Below are 15,297 nucleotides of genomic sequence, written 5' to 3'. Positions count from 1 at the left end.
TGGTTTTGGAAAGTGTGGATCTGTTCGGTCAAGAGTGAACACATTTAGATGGGGGGTCCTACAATATTGTGAAGGCTTATAACTGTGGTAGCATTTGCAGAATCTACACAAACGTTTGCAAAAAGATTTTAGATCTAGATATAATTTTTTTTTAAAAGTTTGGTGGGATTTTGTCAGGAGGGGGCTAAATTAGAGGGGGGTCTCAACATTTTGAGATGGCTTATAACTTTGTTGCCATTTGACGAATGTGGACAAAGGTTTTCAGAAAGATTAATGACCTAACCTTCAATGTTTGTGTAAAGTCTGAATGGATTTTGTCAAGTGGGGGCTAAGTTATATGACTATTGTATGTGCATACATTTTGACACTTTTGAACAAATAAAACATGGCTGATTTCAAGCAAACTTGTGTAAGGAACATTGGCAAGGACATTAAAGCGTGGTTTTACAAATGTTTTTGACAAATGTCATAATGTAGGTACCAAAATAGTGATATACCTTTGGTGACTGAGGTATAGCCTGTGGCCATGGGCAGTGGCCAGATTGTCCGAGTATAAGGTCATGACCTGGACAATCTGGCTACTGGCCATGACCGGGAGGGACGAAAAATGGGGTTAAAGGGGCCATGTCCACCTTGGACTGGCTATGTGGTAAAGTTATTCAAAAGTGGGATAGGTTTGAAAGGGAAAAGAAATGTGTTCGTGGTAATATGGTCGTAGGGTTCTGTCTTCGCCTTCTGCAGGCTGCCATGGAAAGGGAAGAGGGGATCTTTACGGAACCCCGCCTTCCCTTTCCATGGGGGCCATCTTGGAAAAGGATTTTCCTTCCTACAGCGGGATGCCACAGGCGTCCCCGTGCAATAAGATACATCTATTTTGTAGCACCGTGGGTTCCTACTTTGGGATACAGGGGTGCTAATGGGCTTTATACCACATTGCAGGGGCTGCAATGGAGGATAATGGTCTGGAGCCCTCGTTATTTATTTATTTATTTATAATGCGCCAAAGCCCGCAGGCATCAGTGCCCACACAGACACACTTCACTTGGGACGATAACTTGGGCTGCCAGCCCATTATCCCCCGTTCCAGTTACTGGAACGGGGGATGATCGCCACATTCTTTCAATTAGCATAACACAAAATTCTAATGGAAATGTTGGAAAAACGTATTGAGTCTTTGTACTTTACTGAGAAATGTAAAGTAGACAGAGTCTACAATTTTATTTACTTCTATTTTTTAACTGTGAACAGTGGTTCCTAAAGGAACGTTTCTTTTGTTGTCTTAATCTTTTTTCTGCAGTAGAGGTTAGAACGTAAGGTGAGGAGGGAAATGAGGGAAGAGTCACCAAGCACTAATATGGAGGGGCAGGTGGACAGGGGAAGATGTTGCGCGTGTGTTACTTCTAAGGTAGTGGGCAGTGTTTCTCATGCTCCTTGATGACACCTTCAAATGCACCTCGAAATTGCTTCCCCCTGCAGAGTGGTGTGTTGCAGTATATACAGAGGACTGTTGTCTTCCAAAGATATGGATCAGCAGTCTTTTTTATTGCATGCACAGTAGCTGGTGGGTTTTTGTGTCCCGCAGAAGTAGGCTGTGTGGTTACATTATTGGTTGAGGAAGATGATGTGTAAGAAGGCAGCCTACTACTTGCTAAGAAAGGAACAATCTGTCTGAGAGCATTGGGTAGTTGGATTTGGTGTGGAGGTGCATGGAGGAGGTCCTGTAGGAGTAAGGTTTCAGGTAGTCCACCACTAAGTACTCAGTGCATTTCACTTTTGTAGCTTTAACCTTTGGTACATTCCCAACAGTGGTAAAGAACTGCCACACCCATGATTCTCTCTGGGTGCTAGAGGTAGGCACTTCCTCTACCTCACCTTCTTGGTCCTCGTCATTGTCTTTGGAAATAAAGCACTTTTTTTGTTGTGTGGGTCCTCCAGCTGGTGGTGGTGGTGGCTCATGAGGAGGAGGGGTGGCAATAGCTGATGCCATTTTTAAGATGAACAACAGTTTTGCTACTATTCTTTCAAGTGTGTGCTTTGTAATAGATTGTGAATGGATAATGAGTAAGAATAGGTGTAGGAGCTGTGCAAGGGTACATTTTGAGCTTGAAAGTTCCTAGATCAGTAGAAAATGCAGTTCCGAACTGTCCTCGAAGCAGGGACCCAAATGCGAAGTGCGAACGCGTTCATGGACATGTAATCATGCTGTGCGCAAGCCATGGTCACGTGGCACTGTCCGGAAAGTCCGCAATGACGTCAAATGTTCGCAGACGTCGACTGAAGCAAAAACTGGGGAAAAAGTATAAAGGTGTTAAAAAATTATGCTAGAAGGTGGGAAATGGCAGAGCTTTAAGGTGAATCTTTGTAAATTGGACAAAAATGTTGCTATATTGGGGTACGTATGATATTAGTAAGTTGTAGGAAAATAGCATGCACTGGTAAAAACCCAGGAAATTCTCTGAAAAAACTTTGTTAAAGAAATGCTATGGTTAAGTTGCACTGATAAAAACATGTAAAATTCAATGAAAAAACTTTGTTAAAGGGACATTATGGTTAAGTTGCACTAATAAAATCCTATGAAAATCAATGAAAAAACTTTGTTAAAGGGACGTTATGATGAAGTTGCACTAATAAAAACCTATGAAATTCAATGACAAAACTTTGTTAAAGGGACGTTATGGTTAAGTTGCACTAATAAAAACCTATGAAATTCAATGAAAAAACTTTGTTAAAGGGACATCATGGTTTCAAGTAAAACTGAAACACCTCTGAAATTTCCCAGTTATGGTAAGCTAAGCAACCATAACTTGCACCACCACCGTTCACTGCTAAGACTAACACGCAGGACATCAAAGATGACATCACAAATGGCATTGTGAGTGTACATGATTCATACGGAAGCCACGTGTAATGCAATGTTTTCAAGCCAGCAATTAACGTGCTTTCCTGTGGCATTGCACAGCACATATTAAAAGATATATTGGGCTTCATTACGACCCTGGCGGTATGGGGTAAACGGCGCCGTAAAAGGTGCCGGTGGCGTTTACCCCGTACCGCCTCATTACGAGGTCCCCTCGCAGGACCCAGGAAGCAACGCCTGGTCAAACCAGGCGTGCTTACCGGGTCCCGCGAGGGGAAGAGGGAGCAAACAACGGGCCAACTCGTAATGGCCCGTTGTTTGCTCCCTCTCCCATTCCCATTCAGCCCTATGGGGGCTGAAATGGGAATGGCGAAGGACCGGGTTGGGCCCTTGGAGGGAGGAATTACCGGGCCTTCCGAACTCGAAATGGCCCGTAATTCCTCATTCTGAGGACCCGGACCCGGATGCGATTTCGGCGGCAGCCATGCCGCCAATAGCTGCATGGCTACCGCCAAGGTCGTAATGAGGCCCATTGCCTCCAATGTCACTATGCTGATCTTGGATTTCTCACAAGAGATGCTAAAGACGAGTATGCTCGTCCTTTCTGCACAGACTTGATTGAAGCTCAGCAGTTAATGGGTTAAAAAAGAACAGGCTATTGCTACTGTCAATGCATACAAAAATAACAAGGTGCAGGTTATCCGGGTCCTGTTTTCCTGGCACTGTTTAGAAGTCTGCAAAAGCAGCAAATGAGTACTTACAAACCGACCTAATGTGGCAGGCCAGTTTATCAAGGAATTCGTTAGAAGAACTCTGTAAAGTCTCCCTTGGTGCAGACACCCTCACTGCCTGCTTGCACTAGAGGGGGCTTGGCTCTCGTTCTTGGGTAGGATTGTGGGTTTGCTTCTGGTCATTCCTTCCTCCTCTCGTGTCCCCGGCAGCCGGTGCATGTTCTGGGAATTCGTACTCATAACACATTCTCAATGCTCTCTCTACTCATTCCACTCCAGTGACAGAGAAAGTGCAAATCCTAAAATGGGATACAACATGTTTTTTACTTGTGTCCTCCTTTATCCTTGTTCACACAAACAATGAGTAGCTTCATTACACCATGAGTGTTTCATCTGGGGATGTGCAATGGTTGACATATCATCATATGGATGATTCCACTAATGCTTCTCTCTCATCCTTAGGCTTGGACGAAAGCAACATCGAGGACAGGAGCAACAGCGCCCACAAAAGTGGACAAACACATGCCCTCTGGAGCACCCACTTTTCAGGGAAGGCCTAAGGGAGGTGACCCAAGCCATGCAAAATAATCAGGACCGCTGAATGTTCTCCGTAGTGCAGGGCAGGCTCATGATCTCATCACTACGACACCTGAAGCACAGTAGAGCATCAGGGTGAGGACAGCAAGGGTGGGTGATGAGCTTTCTTACATCATGTCATTGGAGCACTCCTGTGCTCACAACCTGCCCCTTCTTAGATATGATGGCCTGATCTCAAGCTTGAATCCTATTGTGCTCTGTAAGCTAAGGCTTCTGCCGAAGGTTTCTTAGTGACTCGGCTCGTCTTTCCCTGCTAGTCGATGGCTACTTGATATTTTAGTAACCGTGCAAGGCGTTGGTGCCAACTGCATAGTGGTCAGCACACAATCATTGTAGCCTTCCTGTGCTAGCTTAATCCTCCTGATGTGCGTAGGATCGGGCCCACTCCCTATCAAATCTTTAAACCAATTGACCAAATATTAACATTCTTGTTCCCTTTCATTGTACTTCTCTTAAAACTATTCAATCTTATGTTCCCTGCTCTGATTTTTGTTTACTAGTAAAATCCTTACTCCGTTCTCATTTGATACTGATAAATCGGTTTTGCGTGGTCTTCTCAAATCCATCCTTGCGTCTCTCGGAGCTGTCATACATGCTGCCACCATTTTGCTTTCAGGTGCGAGAACATTGAAGCACATCCCTCTCAATTTGAGGCAAACATGTTGGCTTTATGTGGATGCCAGTATTTGGTTCACAGTTTCCTGCTTGGCCCATAAGTCTATTTATGCCATCCACTTCGAGCTCTATGGTCTCAGACTCATGCCCTCTGCTACGTCTCGTGGCCAGAGGTGCCCGAAGCAACTGCGACTAGTGGTCCAAAGGAACCATCAACCACTTACACCAAAGTGCTTCTTATGCTGCAACTGACTTTCATTTTATATTTGTGCGTCACGCAATCCTCCTTTGGAACCTGTTAATACAGCAGCTTTTCTAGTGTTTTTGCATTTGCCCTCTATGAATGATAATTGTGTTTTTATATTTTGTTACAAAGATTTTGTACGGATAGATTTTTGTAAATGTTTCAAAATGTGCAACTGTGTGAATGACTTGTGGCTTTGAACTTGCTTGTTACAGGTTTTCCTCAAACAAATTATGTGAACACTTGAATGGCACTTTAATAGCACTTCGTTTAGGGACATGCACTTTTCATTTCCATTGTGCTTGGAGTTTGCATCTTGTTTGGTGTTGAACAATGTGCTAGACATTAGAATCCACCCCAATTTTGTTAAAAAATGTGTTGACTTTCCGGCCCCTTTCCTCTACTAACCCAGATGTTTGCCACACGAGGAACCGACTGGCCCCGAGTCCTTTCTGTTTGCTGAGCCGGGGAGATGGAGTGGATGTAGTGCTTGTGCAAGAGTCCAGGCAAAGTGCCATTTTGCTGTATCCCTCCCTTATACTGCGTGCAGGTTTTATATTTGTAGGGCCAAGATGACAGCCCGGGTACCTCTCAGTTTGTGGGGCCTTTACCTAAAAGGGCCTTACCATGGCCCCACCGTGCACAAATGCTGCAGTGGCCTGAAGTGGAGCAGGGCCCATTGCTTCTGTGCTCAAAGCCACCCCTACAGTAACTCCAGTAGATAATAGACAGCAATAATAAGATCTGTTTCTTTTTTTTTTCTCTTAAACATCTCATTTATAGGAGAATCTGACAGTACAGGGCCATGAAATGCAATACACAGTGCAGGCTTTGCTAATGCATCTGATATATATATACTTATATACCATAGCCCCTTCATTCTCTTACTGTCAAAGGCAATAACCAAGTGATTACAATTAAGGAAATGGATTTCAGCAAGTGTAGATGCGAGATTACCAAGTCGCGACTGCCATAACACCACGTGCTGGAGCCTTAGGGCCAAGTGGCGGGATTCCAAGTAGAAATAATTTCATTACCTAAATATTTGAAAGTCACAGGTTCACAGGTTGATGCGCGCGCCTTCCTATTAATCAAGTAGCACATCCAGTTTCAGAACCTTTCTTATGGAAATATTGAACTCATCCCTAAATGAAATTATATCCGCCGTGTTCAGACGAGTGAATATCATGTCCAAATTTACCGCGAGCCAGAGACGAACTACTCCCCATTTCCAAATGTGCTTCCTCCGCCTCGCCTCGATCATTCAGAAGTTTGAAGCTTTCCAAGGGTGGGCACATTGGCTGCTGCATGCACTCCTGCATGCATTGGTGCCGGTGTTCGCGTAGTCAATGGGACTGCAACAGCGATAACGCAATACTGCCTTATGACAGCAGACGAGGCTCAATTGGCAATGGCGGTGTTGCTTGCCCTTTCCTGAGCATTGAATACCGTGGATCATTGGATAATTTAATTAAAAGATCCACTTAGGATCCCCTGGGGGAGCAGCGACAGGGCCATGTTTGAGTTTGGAAACTGCCTCACAAGAGAGACTGCAGTCCAAATGCGTGAAACAGCAAGACAGCCATGGGACCACCATGTGGCAATGGGGGAAACTAAAGGTGTGACAAATTGGATTCCGCTTCGCATGTGTACAAGGATGAGTAGGGGTAAAATGGCCCACTCTGCCTTTACACTTCCACAAACCAATACACAACGCAATCATGAAGTTTAAACAGGGACAATAAAGAGATATACCTCCTATGCCTTTTGTTGTAGCATAGGCCGAGGGAATGCTTTACTCTTAAGAGTGGCGTGAAGGGGAACCAGTAGTGACCTAAACAACATAGCATCACAGTCCAAAATAATGGGAATGTCCAATCAAGGTTCTATACAAATATAAATACTTTAATTAAACAAACCATCTGCACGTAGAACATAGAGATATTACTATACAAAAACCCCAAAAAGGAAATAACAGAGAAGATGCAACAGACTGAAGAAAGTAGCACTCTGAATGCAGTTCCTCAGGTGGTAGGTAAGTTACTACCATAAAAATTATATTGGGTTGAAAACAGGAGTGATCATAACCAACCAGTTTCTAGGGCCCAGTGGACCGTGGGGGCAGTTCAGTGCCAACAGTAACTAGATTCAGTTCTTGGTGGGCTGACACAGCAGACCCGATTTTGAGCAGTCCTGGTTTCGGACATGTAGGATTGTGGAAGCCCTCGCATCAAGCGGATGTTGAGTAGGGGAAAATGCGGGGAGTCTGTGCTGTCAAACAGAGGTGGTTCAATTATGCAGGTCGGGGCAGTGGCAAGAACGCTTCACAGATGGCCAGGCCAAGCCTTGGCCGCTGGGAGGTGGTGGCGAGTAACGCTCCAATGGTTTGAGTCATTAGGTGACGGTAGTTCAAGTTGTGATCGTGGGTGTGTCAATCTGAGATCAATGAGGTGGCAGTTCTCGAGCTAGCTGGACCAAGCCATGGGTGTAACCCTCTGTTAGAGTTGTTGAGTGACCCTCCAGTGATTCAGTTCGGGTTCCGGTGTCAAGCAGTCACTTCAGGCCTAGTAGGTGACATGTTTCACTAGGACACGATACCGTATCGAGCTGATTTAGATGCAGTGCAAAAGTTTGGCTGATTGGAGGAATGCAGACACCAGCACCTTCCCTATTGTTCATTGTGTAGGGAAAATAGAGCAAACTGTTTGATGCAATAGAACAGGGAGCTTTAGATGGCCTGGACCTCTGGTTGCTGTGAGGCCTTTGCAACTAACTCACAGACAGGATACTTGTGTTCAGGGTCTCAGGGTCTGCTGCCCTAGCTTTAGGAGATCTGTTGCAAAATGGTTGGCACTGTTCCACAGCATGTGCCACTCCCGATGTTCCCTGGGAGTGGTTAGGGGACAGATCTTCCTTCAGTCTTGGACAGCTCCTTCTTCACCTCAGGCTGAGGGTTTTGGAAAGTACAACTATCCCAAAGGGAGTCCAGATGAGAATATTCAGAGCGGTTCTTCAGCCTTAAAGGAACCTTAGTAACTGAGGGAATTCTTCTGAAGAGGTGAGAGACCCCTTCTTTTGAAAGCGCAAGTCCTCAGCCTATTTGGTCTAAAGCTAGCCTGCTTTAGAGGACCAATCCATGCTCCTGCTGGGAGTGGACTTCCCCCTGTTGATGACACACCCAAAGTGCTTTGCTCCAAATGAAATGGAGGAGACAGGAAAGGGAAAGAGAGACAGCAAAAAAACAAAATGGTGGAAGCATTCTTCCAGCGTCCAGAGCCCTACTGTCTTTCCTACTGTTGAGAAGAAAACCTAGGAAGTTGAAAGGGATAGAAAGAGGCAAGTGACCAACAACACAGACATGTAACAGTGGCTGTTTGAGATTACTAGGTGAACAGGTTGTTTCTGCTGTGATATACTGACTCCTGCCAGAGGCGCCTACGCCTTGCTACAGAGCTGCCTGCAAGGGGAAGCGGATGGCAACTCTGGGAACTGGCAATGCAACAGGCAAGACATTGAAGCTCCTGGGATCAAACACTCAGGCTGGCCATCATCAGTTGTAAGGACAGTGACTGAAAATCCCACTCGTCAGTGTCGTGCAGTGCCCTCAGGGCTAAATAGTGTGCGTGTGTGTATAAAGCAAAGGAAATATTTTCCATGGGCCAGGGGGAGAATCCGTAGAATAAAGAACTATATTAGAAGGCGTAGCCACAAAAGCATCTTTAGAAAGACCTGCTTTGGCAAGAGCCACATTATCCCAAGTTTCTGTAGGAGAATATCCTGCTACCTTGAGGTGCCATGCATGAATGACAGAGCACACAGATTGTGATGAATCAACTTCCGGGGCACCAGTGTTCCAGAGATGAATATCGGTTTCTAAACCATCAATCAACCCCACATCCCTAGTACACCAGAAGGGATCTGAACAGATTGGAATACAAGTGAATTATAAAACCTCCTTGTCCAATTTTGGTAACATGGACGGAACAGCAGGCTTATCTCTGTAAGGTCGTGGATTGTTGGTTAATTGTAACATAGCAAAAATACAATTATTACCCAATGATAGAAGGGACTGTCCTGTCAAGGTTCTATACATATATCTACTTTACTGTTACTACAACAGACAGTTCTAGCACACTACAAATATGACACACCATGTCAAGGAACACAGAGGATAGACAGTTTCATGACGGAAAGGAATGCACTCTGGGTACTGATAGGTGAGTAGTTGGTAAAGTAATCAGCCTTACTGTTCAAGGTTATTTGGTTCCAGCACCAAGGGGGCAGAGGGTCGTAGCTTTCTCTAGGGGCATTCGGAGAAGGACCGGGGGAGCAGAACCACAATGTCCCTGATGCTGAAGAAGTTCTTGGTGCTCAACAGCATTCAAGTGGTTCCAGGTTCACTTCGCAGCCCTTGAGACAGAGTTAGTGGCGGGAGACAGCTGTGGGTATCGGGCGGCAGGCAGTTCGGCAAGCAAGGCTGGACGGATGTCTGCAGGCTGGCCAATGCAGTGGCTCAGGGCCAAGAATCGTTTGCTCTGTGCTGGTTGACGGATCTGGAATGCTGGTTGAGGCGGCTCGGACGGCTCTGGTGACTGCGGCATGACAACAGTCAGCAATGCATCCGGAAGCGGTTTTGAGGACTCGACTGTCTCGAAAAAATGTCCTTAAAAGATGGACTCTGGTTGATGCTTGTAAGGGCAGTCCTCCTCGTTTCTTCGCAGGGATCGTGTAGTCCTTTCAAGATGGACGGCACAAAGCTCAGGAGAGTGTTTGCAGGCAACAGCCTTGTCCTTTGTCCAGAGACGCTCCGGCACTTCCTAGGTAGGAAGCTTGCTGGCAGAACCTAGCAGGGCATGTTGTGTGCTGGCTGCGTACCTGCTCTGGAGCTGCTAGATGGGTCCTCTGAGTCCGGTATCTCCCTCTTTTACCCTGGGAGATGTTTAGGGGAGGGATCTTGCTTCCCTATTGGAACATCTGGTCTTCCTTCACTAGAAGAAGATGTAAGGTAGACTGTACCTTCAGCCCGGGTCCAAATGAGTCCTTCTTCTTACTCCTTTCAAAGCCGTTGGATGATCTGCCAAGAGAGGGGTTCAGCCCTGTCTTAAAGCCAATTGGGCCCCAGTGATTGGTGCAGGTTACGCCCACCTTAATGAACCAATCTTGGGTCCCCACCAACTATCTTCTGTTATGCATGCGGTCAGGACCAGAGTGCTCTGCAACAGGACAGATAAGGGGTGACAACATATACCTAAGTCCCCCCCATCTCCCTGTCTGTTGTAGATCAAAGTGTCTCTCTGGTTAACTGAGCCCTCTGTGACTCTTGATTAAAGTGTAGCTCTCCCTGGAAGTTTTTGCTGGGAGAAGACGTCCTGTCCCCCCCCATATCACATCATTTGTCCCTCTGAAAGGGGTCTGCTCTACAGGGACACCTGTGGTAACTGCTGGACCCAGACAGGCCATTCACTGCCTTTCATACAAAGAGGTGGGAACTAGCTTCAAGATGACACATTGCATACCAAAGGGGTGTTAGCCCCGCCTTCCTGTTGTCTTGTTCAGCAACCAAGCCACTTCAAGCTTGCCTCAATTATCTCACGTTAGTATGCAATGCCACCAGTCCGAAGAAACACAACAGGGAAGCAGATCCATGGAGCTTTTGATATTTAAATTAGGCTGCTCATGGCTGGAGATGCTTTGATGTACCTGTGGCTGTCACATTCCAGATGAATATGACCAGGCAAGACGGCACCTGTAGGCTGTGTCTTCCCGGAGTACACGTGCCTATGCATTTCATGTGGGAAGTAGTTGAAATGTGTGTGGAATGGCCTCACACATTTCTCTGAGGTTGATCTTCCATCATTCCTTTTAATTTATTAAAAGATCAAAATGTCCAGGCGAGCGCACTCTCCCTGTGTGGATGGTCAAATTCTTCACACAGATACTTTAATAGAAGGGCCCAGGTCTTTAAAAACTATCCTTATTAGTTACACAAGATGTACTGTTAGAGTAGACATCCTCAGTAGATCAAGAGAGGGGTGCTCTATGATGCAAATGCTGAGAACTTATTTTTTTCGGGCCATGTCAAAAGTGCCCTAAAATTGCATGTAAGAAATTCACAGAAAAAGATGTTCACTGTTCATTGCGCTCAACATGTCCCATGAAATTAAAAGTGGTGCAATTTAAGAAGAGATCAAGAAACTATTTAAAAGGTGAGGCAACCCTATATAGTCCCAAAAGAAGTAATACCACTAATGACCCCTTATCAAATCAATTTAATGAGGACATAGAAACAAGACCTGGGCGTCCACTGTCTCCCGTCCTCTCTGTCTTTATATGAGACACTTTGGCAGTGGCCTTTAGGCAGAGAAAATCTATATATGGTGAAATAAGTTACATTTGTATGTAGACAATAAATGTATTTATTTTAGAATGTTCTAGTCTTACCCTTGAAGGGTGCTGGTCCACTGACAAAAAGGACAAAAACTAAAAGTACATTTCAAGATAAAAATCAAGAGCAGAAAGCAAATAAAAAAGAATACAATAAAACCAAAAAAATAATGTACAGCAAATACTATGGCTTTCACCCATGCTGTGGGGTTGGACCTGGCCTTCAATGAAAAAATATCAAAAACAAACGTAGGTGGCCGCCATAGGGAAAAAGGACCAAGTCCCTTTTCTATTTCTATGGTGGCCGGGAGCGGGAGCAGCACTGGTAGCAAAGCACAAAGCTCTGCTACAGTAGGTAAGTGGGGTGGGAGGGAAGTGGTGGGGAAGAGGTTTGGATTGTTTTGGGACGGGGGTGAGGAGGCGACAGGGAGAGGCTACCTGTTGCCACCCTACATAAAAAAGAAATTGCACCACCTCGGGTGTCTGGAACAACGGAGTGGAGAGGAGAATGTTTATTCTCACCCACTGTTCCAGCCACCTGGAGTACTTCATCATGAGGCCTAGTTTTGACCAGATTCGAATGGAGGAGAGCGCAGAAAGCCGACCTTGAGGCTAGTGATGGAGTAGACATGATTAGTAGAAATTCGGTTTGCATGTGGTTCATCTTATAGTGTAACAAAACATCGAATCCTCCAATCTTCAGATTGCCTCAGAGTTGGAGGGCATCGTGGTGAAGATGACTTTCGAAGATAAAAATAATTGCATGTTATCTCCATAATGGTGGATGGAGGTGAACCAGTCGTCCAGTACCTCTCCTAGAGGATCCATAGATGCCAAAAGACACAGCTGATAAATTGGACTCCTGAGGTCCTCCACATCACAAAGTGAGGGCAACTGGCCCGGAGAGACCTTCTTTGATTTGACAAGAATGATGAGATCCACTTCAGGATATGCCGCCAAGTACCCATACAGGTGGAAAAAATGATACGATTCACTATCTCAAGAGCCACTGAGAGATCAAGCTGGAGAATCAAGCGTCATCAACGACCTGCAAGCTAGCTGTCTCATTACTACATTGGGTGCACGAACAGGATTGGTAGGAAGAAAGAAGAGTGTGCATCGGGAGGTGATTCAGTAAGTTAGTTGCTGCACAGTGTTTAAGGAACTTGCCCAGGAAGAGCAGTGATATGGTGAAAATAAGCCAGGTATTTGGGATCCAAGAAGGGCTTCTTGAACAATGGCTTGCCTCAGCTGGATTACTCCCCGGAATCATCCACTGGCTTCATAGTGGTCAAAGCTTGAGGAAACCTTTCACTGAAAAAGGATGTAATTGATTCCAGGAGGCATAGACTGAGAGAAACAATGCAGGCATAGATCAGGGCAATTAGAGCATGTCACCTGAATGCGGTCCTTAACCCTAGCATATTTAAGTAAAAGGTAGGTGGCAGTCTGTTTACAAATACAAATCTGGCTACAGCTCTCTGCAAGATAATGAGGATCAAAACATTTGAGGTATCACCATATTGTCATCATTGGTAAGTAAGATTTCCCTAGTGAGGATGATTATATCCGCCCAGTTCATTTTATGCTTGTTCTTAAACATTCTGATCATGATCAGGTAGTGTAGAGAAACCCCTCAATGCTCACACCAGAAAAAAATACAACCCACTAGGGATAAAGGGCCCTGCACACCTCTTGGGAGGAGAACAGGTTTTAATTCCACACAAAGATAAAGACGCGCCAAGAAAGGACTGCTGTCATGGAGCACTCTGCAAAATCAGGACAAGAAACATGTTAAAAGAGCACACAGGGTCATCAGTGACATAAATTACATAGGTTTAAGATATGAATGGCTGGTTGGTGTGACCCTATACATAGTCTACCTGCTCCATAAGGGATGCCAGACCATTGGTCCCATCCCCTTCTGTCTGTTTTCTTCCATGTGGGCTCCTCCTGGTTCGTCATCGGGCGTGAAGCTACATTTCATTGTCATTATAAGCAGAAAAACAATGCATTCCAAATCTCTTCTATAACGAGAACCTGGTATTGCAGACATGGACACAGAGGATATTTTCGAGGTCATTATGACTTGCAACCCCAGTTCGATCCCAGACACGTTGGCACCCTTCCAAGGTTACCCACCCTGTTTTTTTAGGTTTGTTGCTTTGCCCTTCCTGGCACCTCGCAGCACAAATTGCATGACTTTGTGGTGGGGGCAGCCGTCCCTGCTTTCTGATCTTTTCTGATCGATTGGTGTTCTAACTGTTTTATGATCTGTGGTCTGGAACAGGCTGATACCTTGGAATGCTGAGGTCTTGGTACAGGGGCTTCTGGGCACTATTTCTTAAAGCTGGGGCTGGGTCAGGTTGGAGGTTCGTGCCCTCCTTCTCGTGGGATAACCTTTCACAGGGAGCTCTCAGCCCCCGTGTGGTCTTGTAGAGCACATTCCTCCTAGGATACGAAGGCTGGCAGTATAAGACAATGGAGGGTTTATGAATCTCCACAGCTCTGGACTGTCTCACTGCTGCCCACTTTGCAACCTATTCCCCATGCACAAGCTTATGTCAGCATCAGTGGCAGGGGCCTACTGCGCTGGCTGCAGAATGAAATTAGGCATTCGACTGCAATATGGCTGCTATTTCTAAAATGACGATTCACTCCCAATGCACCCTACACATCCACAGGTCCTAACTCGCCCATGATGTGGCTTCTAGTGACACCCGCCCTGCCCACGCATTTACAGCACACTTCGAGGCCTCTGCCTCACCCTGAATTCCTGGGAGCCTGGGACGATCGCCCCTGCTTCTCAACATTCCCCCTTTTGTTAATCCCACATTAACGAATTCCCAAGCAAGTCTCTACTTCTCTATTTTCTCCCTTTCCAATCTCTCACCCTCTAAATATGGCAGTGACCCTTCCTTTGGTACCCATGCTCTACACACTGAATGTAAGCCTTCCCCTGCTTGTGCATATTGCACGGGGTACATGTCATATATATATACACCCTCCATCCCCTGCTAAGTTCCCCAGTGTTCTATGTCTGATTGGGGAGCCGTGCTGGTGCCTCGGGGGTGAGGCTTTGCTCTAACCTGACCATGCATAGTTTGGCAGGGTCATCTGTTTGGACGGCACTATCATTTGTACCGCAAGGTACACCATGTAGCCCAATTGAAACCATCATCAGTGTGCTGCTAGTTATTGGTTTGACGCAGTACCCAAGTCTGATCTTGCATGTGTAGAAGATCACCAGTACAAACACAATCGCTGGAACCAGAATCTTCATGATCACCCCCATCCACGAAGGAGCCTAGGAAAAAAGATAGTCAAACCAGTCACTTCTCTGGATGCCTGCTTCGGTTAGCATGTGGATGCTGAGAGTGTGCTGGCCCCCTATTATTTGCATCAGGGACACGTTGTCTGTGCCCCTTTCCATCGCTGTTAGTAAGTCTAGCACATAGCGGTTCTCAGACTTAGTAAGGGATTTCTAGCCCCCTAAATGCAGCAACTACCCTCTACCGGTTTCAGTGGTGTAATGTGAGTGAAATCACTTTCTGCAGGACAGTCTTCACAAAATTCTAGTGGTGTATTACACTGAATAACCGGGGAGGTGCTAGATACAGAATGCGTTACCACACCTCGGTCGCCATATATGAGAGAAGCTCAAAGCAAAACCTGTAAGACACAAAATAGTAAAGGTTCACAGTTCTGTTGCAATCCTAAATCAATTGGCAGAGTAATATGCATTCAATTTCAGCATTTCCTCAAAGCACAACATGTTAAAAACACACACCATACACAACCCATCCAGTTGGGCTACAATTCAATTTCTAACTTTATCTGTTTAAGTTAAACACTAACACCATTTTTGT

At 45.6% G+C, this 15,297-nt stretch overlaps 1 protein-coding gene across 12 annotated transcripts in view; it reads right to left on the bottom strand.

Annotated features, from left to right (window-relative positions):
• Positions 1 to 15,297, bottom strand: part of CACNA1G (calcium voltage-gated channel subunit alpha1 G) — a 1,457,373-nt gene that overhangs the window by 720,305 nt on the left and 721,771 nt on the right. The window lies entirely within an intron of this gene.

This window comes from Ambystoma mexicanum, chromosome 3q (assembly GCF_040938575.1).
Source record: "Ambystoma mexicanum isolate Mex_15411 chromosome 3q, UKY_AmexF1_1, whole genome shotgun sequence".
NCBI classification, from domain to species: Eukaryota; Metazoa; Chordata; class Amphibia; order Caudata; family Ambystomatidae; genus Ambystoma; species Ambystoma mexicanum.
The sequence above is the reverse complement of the archived record's forward strand: the minus strand, read 5'-3'. Positions and strand labels throughout refer to the sequence as shown.